This window comes from Oncorhynchus masou, chromosome 17, assembly GCF_036934945.1.
Source record: "Oncorhynchus masou masou isolate Uvic2021 chromosome 17, UVic_Omas_1.1, whole genome shotgun sequence".
In the NCBI taxonomy this organism is placed as follows: Eukaryota; Metazoa; Chordata; class Actinopteri; order Salmoniformes; family Salmonidae; genus Oncorhynchus; species Oncorhynchus masou.
Window position 1 is genome coordinate 43,679,508 of NC_088228.1, and position 12,482 is coordinate 43,691,989.

Consider the following 12,482-nt stretch of genomic DNA (forward strand, 5'->3'; position numbering starts at 1 on the left):
GTCATTCTGATTGTTGAGGTGTCCTCATTCTGATAGGTGAGGTGTCCTCATTCTGATTGTTGAGGTGTCCTCATTCTGATTGTTGAGGTGTCCTCATTCTGATAGGTGAGGTGTCCTCATTCTGATTGCTGAGGTGTCCTCATTCTGATTGTTGAGGTGTCCTCATTCTGATAGGTGAGGTGTCCTCATTCTGATTGTTGAGGTGTCCTCATTCTGATTGTTGAGGTGTCCTCATTCTGATTGTTGAGGTGTCCTCATTCTGATTGTTGAGGTGTCCTCATTCTGATTGTTGAGGTGTCCTCATTCTGATTGTTGAGGTGTCCTCATTCTGATAGGTGAGGTGTCCTCATTCTGATTGTTGAGGTGTCCTCATTCTGATTGTTGAGGTGTCCTCATTCTGATTGTTGAGGTGTCCTCATTCTGATTGTTGAGGTGTCATTCTGATTGCTGAGGTGCCCTCATTCTGATTGCTGAGGTGTCCTCATTCTGATTGCTGAGGTGTCCTCATTCTGATAGGTGAGGTGTCCTCATTCTGATTGCTGAGGTGTCCTCATTCTGATTGCTGAGGTGCCCTCATTCTGATTGCTGAGGTGTCCTCATTCTGATTGCTGAGGTGTCCTCATTCTGATTGCTGAGGTGTCCTCATTCTGATTGTTGAGGCGTCCTCATTCTGATTGCTGAGGTGTCCTCATTCTGATTGTTGAGGTGTCCTCATTCTGATTGCTGAGGTGTCCTCATTCTGATTGTTGAGGTGTCCTCATTCTGATTGTTGAGGCGTCCTCATTCTGATTGCTGAGGTGTCCTCATTCTGATTGCTGAGGTGTCCTCACTCTGATTGTTGAGGTGTCCTCATTCTGATTGCTGAGGTGCCCTCATTCTGATTGCTGAGGTGTCCTCATTCTGATTGCTGAGGTGTCCTCATTCTGATAGGTGAGGTGTCCTCATTCTGATTGCTGAGGTGTCCTCATTCTGATTGTTGAGGTGTCCTCATTCTGATTGCTGAGGTGTCCTCATTCTGATTGCTGAGGTGTCTTTCTGATTGCTGAGGTGTCCTCATTCTGATTGCTGAGGTGTCCTCATTCTGATAGGTGAGGTGTCCTCATTCTGATTGCTGAGGTGTCCTCATTCTGATTGTTGAGGTGTCCTCATTCTGATAGGTGAGGTGTCCTCATTCTGATTGCTGAGGTGTCCTCATTCTGATTGCTGTGGTGTCCTCATTCTGATTGCTGAGGTGTCCTCATTCTGATTGTTGAGGTGTCATTCTGATTGCTGAGGTGTCCTCATTCTGATTGCTGAGGTGTCCTCATTCTGATTGCTGAGGTGTCCTCATTCTGATTGCTGAGGTGTCATTCTGATTGCTGAGGTGTCCTCATTCTGATTGCTGAGGTGTCCTCATTCTGATTGCTGAGGTGCCCTCATTCTGATTGCTGAGGTGTCCTCATTCTGATTGCTGAGGTGTCCTCATTCTGATTGCTGAGGTGTCCTCATTCTGATTGCTGAGGTGTCCTCATTCTGATTGTTGAGGTGTCCTCATTCTGATTGCTGAGGTGTCCTCATTCTGATTGCTGAGGTGTCCTCATTCTGATAGGTGAGGTGTCCTCATTCTGATTGCTGAGGTGTCCTCATTCTGATTGCTGAGGTGTCCTCATTCTGATTGCTGAGGTGTCCTCATTCTGATTGCTGAGGTGTCCTCATTCTGATTGCTGAGGTGTCCTCATTCTGATTGCTGAGGTGCCCTCATTCTGATTGTTGAGGTGTCCTCATTCTGATTGTTGAGGTGTCCTCATTCTCATTCTGATAGATGAGGTGTCCTCATTCTGATTGCTGAGGTGTCCTCATTCTGATTGCTGAGGTGTCCTCATTCTGATTGCTGAGGTGTCCTCATTCTGATTGTTGAGGTGTCCTCATTATGATTGCTGAGGTGTCCTCATTCTGATTGCTGAGGTGCCCTCATTCTGATTGTTGAGGTGTCCTCATTCTGATTGTTGAGGTGTCCTCATTCTCATTCTGATAGGTGAGGTGTCCTCATTCTGATTGCTGAGGTGTCCTCATTCTGATTGCTGAGGTGTCCTCATTCTGATTGTTGAGGTGTCCTCATTCTGATTGCTGAGGTGTCCTCATTCTGATTGCTGAGGTGTCTTTCTGATTGCTGAGGTGTCCTCATTCTGATTGCTGAGGTGTCCTCATTCTGATAGGTGAGGTGTCCTCATTCTGATTGCTGAGGTGTCCTCATTCTGATTGTTGAGGTGTCCTCATTCTGATAGGTGAGGTGTCCTCATTCTGATTGCTGAGGTGTCCTCATTCTGATTGCTGTGGTGTCCTCATTCTGATTGCTGAGGTGTCCTCATTCTGATTGTTGAGGTGTCATTCTGATTGCTGAGGTGTCCTCATTCTGATTGCTGAGGTGTCCTCATTCTGATTGCTGAGGTGTCCTCATTCTGATTGCTGAGGTGTCATTCTGATTGCTGAGGTGTCCTCATTCTGATTGCTGAGGTGTCCTCATTCTGATTGCTGAGGTGCCCTCATTCTGATTGCTGAGGTGTCCTCATTCTGATTGCTGAGGTGTCCTCATTCTGATTGCTGAGGTGTCCTCATTCTGATTGCTGAGGTGTCCTCATTCTGATTGTTGAGGTGTCCTCATTCTGATAGGTGAGGTGTCCTCATTCTGATTGCTGAGGTGTCCTCATTCTGATTGCTGAGGTGTCCTCATTCTGATTGCTGAGGTGTCCTCATTCTGATTGTTGAGGTGTCCTCATTCTGATTGCTGAGGTGTCCTCATTCTGATTGCTGAGGTGTCCTCATTCTGATTGCTGAGGTGTCATTCTGATTGCTGAGGTGTCCTCATTCTGATTGCTGAGGTGTCCTCATTCTGATTGCTGAGGTGTCCTCATTCTGATTGCTGAGGTGTCCTCATTCTGATTGTTGAGGTGTCCTCATTCTGATTGCTGAGGTGTCCTCATTCTGATTGCTGAGGTGTCCTCATTCTGATTGCTGAGGTGCCCTCATTCTGATTGTTGAGGTGTCCTCATTCTCATTCTGATAGGTGAGGTGTCCTCATTCTGATTGCTGAGGTGTCCTCATTCTGATTGCTGAGGTGTCCTCATTCTGATTGTTGAGGTGTCATTCTGATTGTTGAGGTGTCCTCATTCTGATTGTTGAGGTGTCCTCATTCTGATTGTTGAGGTGTCCTCATTCTCATTCTGATAGGTGAGGTGTCCTCATTCTGATTGCTGAGGTGTCCTCATTCTGATTGCTGAGGTGTCCTCATTCTGATTGCTGAGGTGTCCTCATTCTGATTGTTGAGGTGTCCTCATTCTGATTGCTGAGGTGTCCTCATTCTGATTGCTGAGGTGCCCTCATTCTGATTGTTGAGGTGTCCTCATTCTGATTGTTGAGGTGTCCTCATTCTCATTCTGATAGGTGAGGTGTCCTCATTCTGATTGCTGAGGTGTCCTCATTCTGATTGCTGAGGTGTCCTCATTCTGATAGGTGAGGTGTCCTCATTCTGATTGCTGAGGTGTCCTCATTCTGATTGCTGAGGTGTCCTCATTCTGATTGTTGAGGTGTCCTCATTCTGATTGCTGAGGTGTCCTCATTCTGATTGTTGAGGTGTCCTCATTCTGATTGTTGAGGTGTCCTCATTCTGATTGCTGAGGTGTCCTCATTCTGATAGGTGAGGTGTCCTCATTCTGATTGCTGAGGTGTCCTCATTCTGATTGTTGAGGTGTCCTCATTCTGATAGGTGAGGTGTCCTCATTCTGATTGCTGAGGTGTCCTCATTCTGATTGCTGAGGTGTCATTCTGATTGCTGAGGCGTCCTCATTCTGATTGTTGAGGTGTCCTCATTCTGATTGCTGAGGTGTCCTCATTCTGATAGGTGAGGTGTCCTCATTCTGATTGCTGAGGTGTCCTCATTCTGATTGCTGAGGTGTCCTCATTCTGATTGTTGAGGTGTCCTCATTCTGATTGCTGAGGTGTCCTCATTCTGATTGCTGAGGTGTCCTCATTCTGATTGCTGAGGTGTCCTCACTCTGATTGTTGAGGTGTCCTCATTCTGATTGCTGAGGTGTCCTCATTCTGATAGGTGAGGTGTCCTCATTCTGATTGGTGAGGTGTCCTCATTCTGATAGGTGAGGTGTCCTCATTCTGATTGTTGAGGTGCCCTCATTCTGATTGCTGAGGTGTCCTCATTCTGATTGCTGAGGTGTCCTCATTCTGATAGGTGAGGTGTCCTCATTCTGATTGCTGAGGTGTCCTCATTCTGATTGCTGAGGTGTCTTCATTCTGATTGTTGAGGTGTCATTCTGATTGCTGAGGTGTCCTCATTCTGATTGCTGAGGTGTCCTCATTCTGATTGCTGAGGTGCCCTCATTCTGATTGCTCAGGTGTCCTCATTCTGATTGTTGAGGTGTCCTCATTCTCATTCTGATTGTTGAGGTGTCCTCATTCTGATTGTTGAGGTGTCATTCTGATTGCTGAGGTGTCCTCATTCTGATTGTTGAGGTGTCCTCATTCTGATTGCTGAGGTGTCCTCATTCTGATTGCTGATGTGTCCTCATTCTGATTGTTGAGGTGTCCTCATTCTGAGGACACAAACTCAAGTTCATAGTACAAATGTTATATGATTTCTCATATTTTCATAAGATTTCTTTCATATTCAACAAACGTGGGGTATTAGGGCTTGAACATAAAGTGTGAAAAGGGCTGCCCAAGTATGATCCTCAATCAGAGACAACGATAGACAGCTGCCTCTGATTGGGAACCATACTCGGCCAACAAAGAAATATACAACATAGAGAGCCATTTTATTTCTCTATTTGGTTAGGTCAGGGTGTGATGTGGGGTGGGCATTGTGTCAGTGCGTGACTGTGTGCAGACTCCTTACAACTTCAGCTTTAAGCACAAAGTGAATTTGTCCGTCTGTGACCAAGAAAATGTGGTCTTGGTTCAATTCTATGAAATTATTTTGTAGTTTGTCATGTTGAGAGCTCTATATCCGCCTGAGAATGTCACAGCGAGACGAAACTAGTATGAAACCGCTCAAAGTACCCCAAAAAAGGGCTCTTACCATCTAAAAGGATGTTATGTTTATGCGTGTGTACTGTAGCCTATATGTGTGTATGTGCTTCATAGTGTGTGTGTGTTTGTGAGCCTGCGTCCCCGCCCTTCTCCTGCTCTGTGGAGCACATGTTGTGTGCTTGGCCAGCGGAGCGGAGGGGACGATTACGCAAGAGCCTGTATGGCTGCCAAGCTGTGTGTGAGTGAGTGTATGTGTGTGAGTGTGTGCGCTTGCGTGTGTGTTGAGGGAAGAAACAGCAAAACAGGTAGCCGTCCAGCCAGAGGAATAAACATCACTGGCTCTGGAGAGTGCATCTTAATTTACAAAACATTAACTAATGGGCTTTGTTATTATTGAGTTTGATCTTTGTGCTGTATATACAATCTCATAGTTACAGCTTTAATTAACTTTCTAACAATCAACAAACTACTCCTGAACTTTAATTAACTTTAATTGTGTTTACTAATGTCGCTCATAAAACATTCATAATCACTCACACAATAGATGATGGATATGTATGAGATTGGGAGACGGTGGAGGGGAGACGGTGGAGGGGAGACGGTGGAGACGGTGGAGGGGAGGCGGTGGAGGGGAGACGGTGGAGGGGAGGCGGTGGAGGAGGGGAGGCGGTGGAGGGGAGACGGTGGAGGGGAGGCGGTGGAGGAGGGGAGGCGGTGGAGGAGGGGAGACGGTGGAGGGGAGGCGGTGGAGGAGGGGAGGCGGTGGAGGAGGGGAGGCGGTGGAGGGGAGACGGTGGAGACGGTGGAGGGAGGCGGTGGAGGGGTGGAGGGGAGACGGTGGAGGGGAGGCGGTGGAGTCGGTGGAGGGGAGGCGGTGGAGACGGTGGAGGGGAGTCGGTGGAGGGGTGGAGGGGAGTCGGTGGAGGGGAGGCGGTGGAGTCGGTGGAGGGGAGGCGGTGGAGACGGTGGAGGGGAGACGGTGGAGGGGAGGCGGTGGAGTCGGTGGAGGGGAGGCGGTGGAGACGGTGGAGGGGAGACGGTGGAGGGGAGACGGTGGAGGGGAGGCGGTGGAGACGGTGGAGGGGAGGCGGTGGAGGGGAGACGGTGGAGGCGGTGGAGGGGAGTCGGTGGAGGCGGTGGTGGGGAGACGGTGGAGGGGAGGCGGTGGAGGGGGGGAGGGGAGACGGTGGAGGGGAGGCGGTGGAGATGGTGGAGGGGAGACGGTGGAGGGGAGGCGGTGGAGTCGGTGGAGGGGAGGCGGTGGAGATGGTGGAGGGGAGACGGTGGAGGGGAGGCGGTGGAGACGGTGGAGGGGAGGCGGTGGAGCGGTGGAGGGAGGCGGTGGAGGGGAGGCGGTGGAGGGGAGTCGGTGGAGGGGAGGCGGTGGAGACGGTGGAGGGGAGACAGTGGAGACGGTGGAGGGGAGACGGTGGAGGCGGTGGAGACGGTGGAGGGGAGACGCTGGAGACGGTGGAGGGGAGGCGGTGGAGGGAGGCGGTGGAGACGGTGGAGGGGGAGGCGGTGGAGACGGTGGAGGGAGGCGGTGGAGGGGAGGCGGTGGAGGGAGGCGGTGGAGACGGTGGAGGGAGGCGGTGGAGACGGTGGAGGGGAGGCGGTGGAGACGGTGGAGGGGAGGCGGTGGAGACGGTGGAGGGGAGCGGTGGAGACGGTGGAGGGAGGCGGTGAGGCGGTGGAGGGAGCGGTGGAGGGAGGCGGTGGAGACGGTGGAGGGGAGGCGGTGGAGACGGTGGAGGGGAGGCGGTGGAGACGGTGGAGGGGAGGCGGTGGAGACGGTGGAGGGGAGGCGGTGGAGACGGTGGAGGGGAGGCGGTGGAGGGGAGGCGGTGGAGGGGAGGCGGTGGTGGCGGTGGAGGGAGTCGGTGGAGGGGAGGCGGTGGAGACGGTGGAGGGGAGCGGTGGAGGGGAGGCGGTGGAGGGGAGGCGGTGGTGGCGGTGGAGGGGAGTCGGTGGAGGGGAGGCGGTGGAGACGGTGGAGGGGAGGCGGTGGAGGCGGTGGAGGGGAGGCGGTGGAGGGGAGACAGTGGAGACGGTGGAGGGGAGACAGTGGAGACGGTGGAGGGGAGGCGGTGGAGGCGGTGGAGACGGTGGAGGGGAGGCGGTGGAGGGGAGACAGTGGAGACGGTGGAGGGGAGACAGTGGAGACGGTGGAGGGGAGGCGGTGGAGGCGGTGGAGGGGAGGCGGTGGAGGGGAGACAGTGGAGACGGTGGAGGGGAGACAGTGGAGACGGTGGAGGGGAGGCGGTGGAGGCGGTGGAGACGGTGGAGGGGAGACGGTGGAGACGGTGGAGGGGAGGCGGTGGAGGGGAGGCGGTGGAGACGGTGGAGGGGAGGCGGTGGAGACGGTGGAGGGGAGGCGGTGGAGGAGGGGAGGTGGTGGAGGAGGGGAGGCGGAGGAGGGGAGGCGGTGGAGGGGAGGCGGTGGAGCTTTAATTAACTTTCTAACAATCAACAAACTACTCCTGAACTTTAATTAACTTTAATTGTGTTTACTAATGTCGCTCATAAAACATTCATAATCCCTCACACAATAGATGATGGATATGTATGAGATTGGGAGACGGTGGAGGGGAGACGGTGGAGGGGAGACGGTGGAGGGGAGGCGGTGGAGGAGGGGAGGCGGTGGAGGAGGGGAGGCGGAGGAGGGGAGGCGGTGGAGGAGGGGAGGCGGTGGAGGGGAGACGGTGGAGGGGAGGCGGTGGAGGAGGGGAGGCGGTGGAGGAGGGGAGGCGGTGGAGGGGAGACGGTGGAGACGGTGGAGGGGAGGCGGTGGAGGGGAGACGGTGGAGGGGAGGCGGTGGAGGGGTGGAGGGGAGACGGTGGAGGGGAGGCGGTGGAGTCGGTGGAGGGGAGGCGGTGGAGATGGTGGAGGGGAGACGGTGGAGGGGAGGCGGTGGAGTCGGTGGAGGGGAGGCGGTGGAGACGGTGGAGGGGAGGCGGTGGAGACGGTGGAGGGGAGGCGGTGGAGGCGGTGGAGGGGAGCGGTGGAGGGGGGGCGGTGGTGGCGGTGGAGGGAGTCGGTGGAGGGGAGACGGTGGAGGGGAGGCGGTGGAGGAGGGGAGGTGGTGGAGGGGAGGCGGTGGAGGAGGGGAGCGGTGGAGGAGGGGAGGCGGAGGAGGGAGGCGGAGGAGGGGAGGCGGTGGAGGAGGGGAGGCGGTGGAGGGGAGACGGTGGAGGGGAGCGGTGGAGGAGGGGAGGCGGAGGAGGGGAGGCGGAGGAGGAGGGGAGGCGGTGGAGGAGGGGAGGCGGTGGAGGAGGGGAGCGGTGGAGGGGAGACGGTGGAGGGAGGCGGTGGAGGAGGGGAGGCGGTGGAGGAGGGGAGGCGGAGGAGGGGAGGCGGTGGAGGAGGGGGAGCGGTGGAGGAGGGGAGGCGGTGGAGGAGGGGAGGCGGTGGAGGGGAGACGGTGGAGGGGGTGGAGGGGAGACGGGGAGACGGTGGAGACGGTGGAGGGGAGGCGGTGGAGACGGTGGAGGGGAGGCGGTGGAGGCGGTGGAGGGGAGGCGGGAGACGGTGGAGGGAGGCGGTGGAGCGGTGGAGGGGAGGCGGTGAGACGGTGGAGGGGAGGCGGTGAGACGGTGGAGGGGAGGCGGTGGAGGGGAGCGGTGGAGGGAGACGGTGGAGAAGCGGTGGAGGGGAGACGGTGGAAAGCGGTGGAGGGGAGGCGGTGGAGGGGAGGCGGTGGAGGGGAGCGGTGGAGAAAGTGGAGGGAGCGGTGGGAGACGGTGGAGGAAGCGGTGGGAGGGGAGCGGTGGAGACGGTGGAGGGGAGGCGGTGGAGGGAGACGGTGGGGGGAGGCGGTGGAGGGGAGGCGGTGGAGACGGTGGAGGGGAGGCGGTAAGACGGTGGAGGGAGGCGGTGGAGGGGAGGCGGTGGAGGGGGAGCGGTGGAGGGGAGGCGGTGGAGGGGGAGGCGGTGGGAGACGGTGGAGGGGAGGCGGTGGAGGGGAGGCGGTGGAGACGGTGGAGGGGAGACGGGGTGGCGGTGGAGGGGAGGCGGTGGAGTGGGAGACGGTGGAGGCGGTGGAGGCGGTGGAGCGGTGGAGGGGAGGCGGTGGAGACGGTGGAGGGGAGCGGTGGAGGCGGTGGAGGGGAGCGGTGGAGACGGTGGAGGGAGGCGGTGGAGACGGTGGAGGGGGGAGGCGGTGGAGGGGAGCGGTGGAGGGAGACGGTGGAGGGGAGGCGGTGGAGGGGAGGCGGTGGAGGGGTGGAGGGGAGACGGTGGAGGGGAGACGGTGGAGACGGTGGAGGGGAGGCGGTGGAGACGGTGGAGGGGAGGCGGTGGAGACGGTGGAGGGGAGGCGGTGGAGGCGGTGGAGGGGAGGCGGTGGAGACGGTGGAGGGAGCGGTGGAGACGGTGGAGGGGAGGCGGTGGAGGGGAGGCGGTGGAGGGGAGACAGTGGAGCGGTGGAGGGGAGGCGGTGGAGGGGAGGCGGTGGAGGGGAGGCGGTGGAGACGGTGGAGGGAGGCGGTGGAGGGGAGACGGTGGAGACGGTGGAGGGGAGGAGGCGGTGGGGAGGCGGTGGAGGGGAGACGGTGGAGGCGGTGGAGGGAAGGCGGTGGAGGGGAGGCGGTGGAGGGGAGGCGGTGGAGGGGAGGCGGTGGAGACGGTGGAGGGGAGGCGGTGGAGGGGAGGCGGTGGAGGGAGGCGGTGGAGACGGTGGAGGGGAGGCGGTGGAGGGGAGGCGGTGGAGTGGAGACGGTGGAGGCGGTGGAGGGGAGGCGGTGGAGGGAGGCGGTGGAGGGGAGACGGTGGAGGGGAGGCGGTGGAGTGGAGACGGTGGAGGGGAGACGGTGGAGGGGAGACGGTGGAGACGGTGGAGGGGAGACGGTGGAGACGGTGGAGACGAGACGGTGGAGGGGAGGCGGTGTAGGGGAGACGGTGGAGACGGTGGAGACGGTGGAGGGGAGACGGTGGAGACGGTGGAGACGAGACGGTGGAGGGGAGGCGGTGGAGGGGAGACGGTGGAGGGGAGACGGTGGAGGCGGTGGAGGGGAGGCGGTGGAGACGGTGGAGGGGAGACGGTGGAGGGGAGACGGTGGAGGGGAGACGGTGGAGGGGAGGCGGTGGAGAGGAGACGGTGGAGGGGAGACGGTGGAGGGGAGACGGTGGAGGCGGTGGAGGGGAGGCGGTGGAGACGGTGGAGGGGAGGCGGTGGAGACGGTGGAGGGGAGGCGGTGGAGACGGTGGAGGGGAGACGGTGGAGGGGAGCGGTGGAGGGGAGACGGTGGAGGCGGTGGAGGGGAGACGGTGGAGGGGAGCGGTGGAGGGAGCGGTGGAGGGAGGCGGTGGAGGGAGACGGTGGAGGGGAGGCGGTGGAGGGGAGGCGGTGGATGGGAGACGGTGGAGGGGAGACGGTGGAGGGGAGACGGTGGAGGGGAGGCGGTGGAGGGGAGACGGTGGAGGGAGGCGGTGGAGGGGAGACGGTGGAGGGGAGGCGGTGGAGGGGAGCGGTGGAGGGAGACGGTGGAGGGGAGACGGTGGAGGGGAGCGGTGGAGGGAGACGGTGGAGACGGTGGAGACGGTGGGGTGGAGACGGTGGAGGGGAGACGGTGGAGGGGAGACGGTGGAGACGGTGGAGACGGTGGAGACGGTGGAGGGGAGACGGTGGAGACGGTGGAGGGGGGGCGGTGGAGGCGGTGGAGGGGAGGCGGTGGAGGCGGTGGAGACGGTGGAGGGGAGACGGTGGAGACGGTGGAGGGGAGGCGGTGGAGGGGAGGCGGTGGAGACGGTGGAGGGAAGGCGGTGGAGGGGAGGCGGTGGAGACGGTAGAGACGGTGGAGGGGAGACGGTGGAGGGGAGGCGGTGGAGGCGGTGGAGGGGAGGCGGTGGAGGGGAGGCGGTGGAGGGGAGGCGGTGGAGGGGGAGCGGTGGAGACGGTGGAGGGGAGACGGTGGAGACGGTGGAGGGGGCGGTGGAGGCGGTGGAGGGGAGGCGGTGGAGACGGTGGAGGGGAGACGGTGGAGACGGTGGAGGGGAGGCGGTGGAGGGGAGGCGGTGGAGGGGAGACGGTGGAGGCGGTGGAGGGAAGGCGGTGGAGACGGTGGAGGGGAGGCGGTGGAGGGGAGGCGGTGGAGACGGTGGAGACGGTGGAGTGGAGACGGTGGAGGGGAGACGGTGGAGACGGTGGAGGGGAGACGGTGGAGACGGTGGAGGGGAGGCGGTGGAGGGGTGGCGGTGGAGACGGTGGAGGGGAGACGGTGGAGACGGTGGAGACGAGACGGTGGAGGGGAGGCGGTGGAGGCGGTGGAGGGGAGACGGTGGAGGCGGTGGAGGGGAGGCGGTGGAGGGGAGACGGTGGAGGGGAGGCGGTGGAGGGGAGGCGGTGGGGGAGACGGTGGAGTGGAGACGGTGGAGACGGTGGAGACGGTGGAGGGGAGACGGTGGAGGGGAGACGGTGGAGGGGAGACGGTGGAGGGGAGACGGTGGAGACGGTGGAGGGGAGACGGTGGAGACGGTGGAGACGAGACGGTGGAGGGGAGGCGGTGGAGGCGGTGGAGGGAGACGGTGGAGGCGGTGGAGGGAGGCGGTGGAGGGGAGACGGTGGAGGGGAGGCGGTGGAGGGAGGCGGTGGAGGGGAGACGGTGGAGGGGAGACGGTGGAGACGGTGGAGGGGAGGCGGTGGAGGGGAGGCGGTGGAGGGGAGACGGTGGAGGGGAGGCGGTGGAGGGGAGGCGGTGGAGGGGAGACGGTGGAGGGGAGGCGGTGGAGGGGAGGCGGTGGAGGGGAGGCGGTGGAGGGGAGGCGGTGGAGGGGAGACGGTGGAGGGGAGACGGTGGAGACGGTGGAGACGGTGGAGGGGAGACGGTGGAGACGCTGGAGGGGAGACGGTGGAGACTCTGGAGGGGAGACGGTGGAGACGGTGCAGGGGAGACGGTGGAGGGGAGACGGTGGAGGGGAGACGGTGGAGGGGAGACGGTGCAGGGGAGACGGTGCAGTGGAGACGGTGCAGGGGAGACGGTGCAGGGGAGACGGTCATTGAACCTGACAGCATAGCATAATTGCCATGTGTGTCCTGTCCATATTGATCTTTTTGAGGAAGGTACGACCCCGCTGCAGTCAATGTGGCTGAGATAAGAGGAAACTGTGGAGCTGTACAGACTATTGCATGTTTCTGTTTGTGAGTGTAACGGTTTTCTTCAGTCGAAGGAGAGGCGGCGTGGTTATTATTCATGGTTCTTTAATAAAGAAACTATACATGAATAGACTAACGAAACAAGAAATGTGAAAAACCAAAACAGCCCTATCTGGTGCAAACACAGAGACAGGAACAATCACCCACAAAACCCAACACCAAACAGGCTACCTAAATATGGTTCCCAATCAGAGACAATGACTAACACCTGCCTCTGATTGTTTCTATGTTTTGCCTGATATGCTTCTCAGACAAACTTGACATGTAAGATATAATGCCCACTCATATCACACCCTGACCAAACAAAACATA

The 12,482-nt window shown here is 59.4% G+C and overlaps 1 protein-coding gene across 1 annotated transcript in view; it reads left to right on the forward strand.

The window, feature by feature from the left end:
• LOC135558282 (uncharacterized) overlaps positions 1–12,482 on the forward strand; it is a 70,264-nt gene that overhangs the window by 19,093 nt on the left and 38,689 nt on the right. The gene's annotated exons all lie outside the window — the stretch shown is intronic.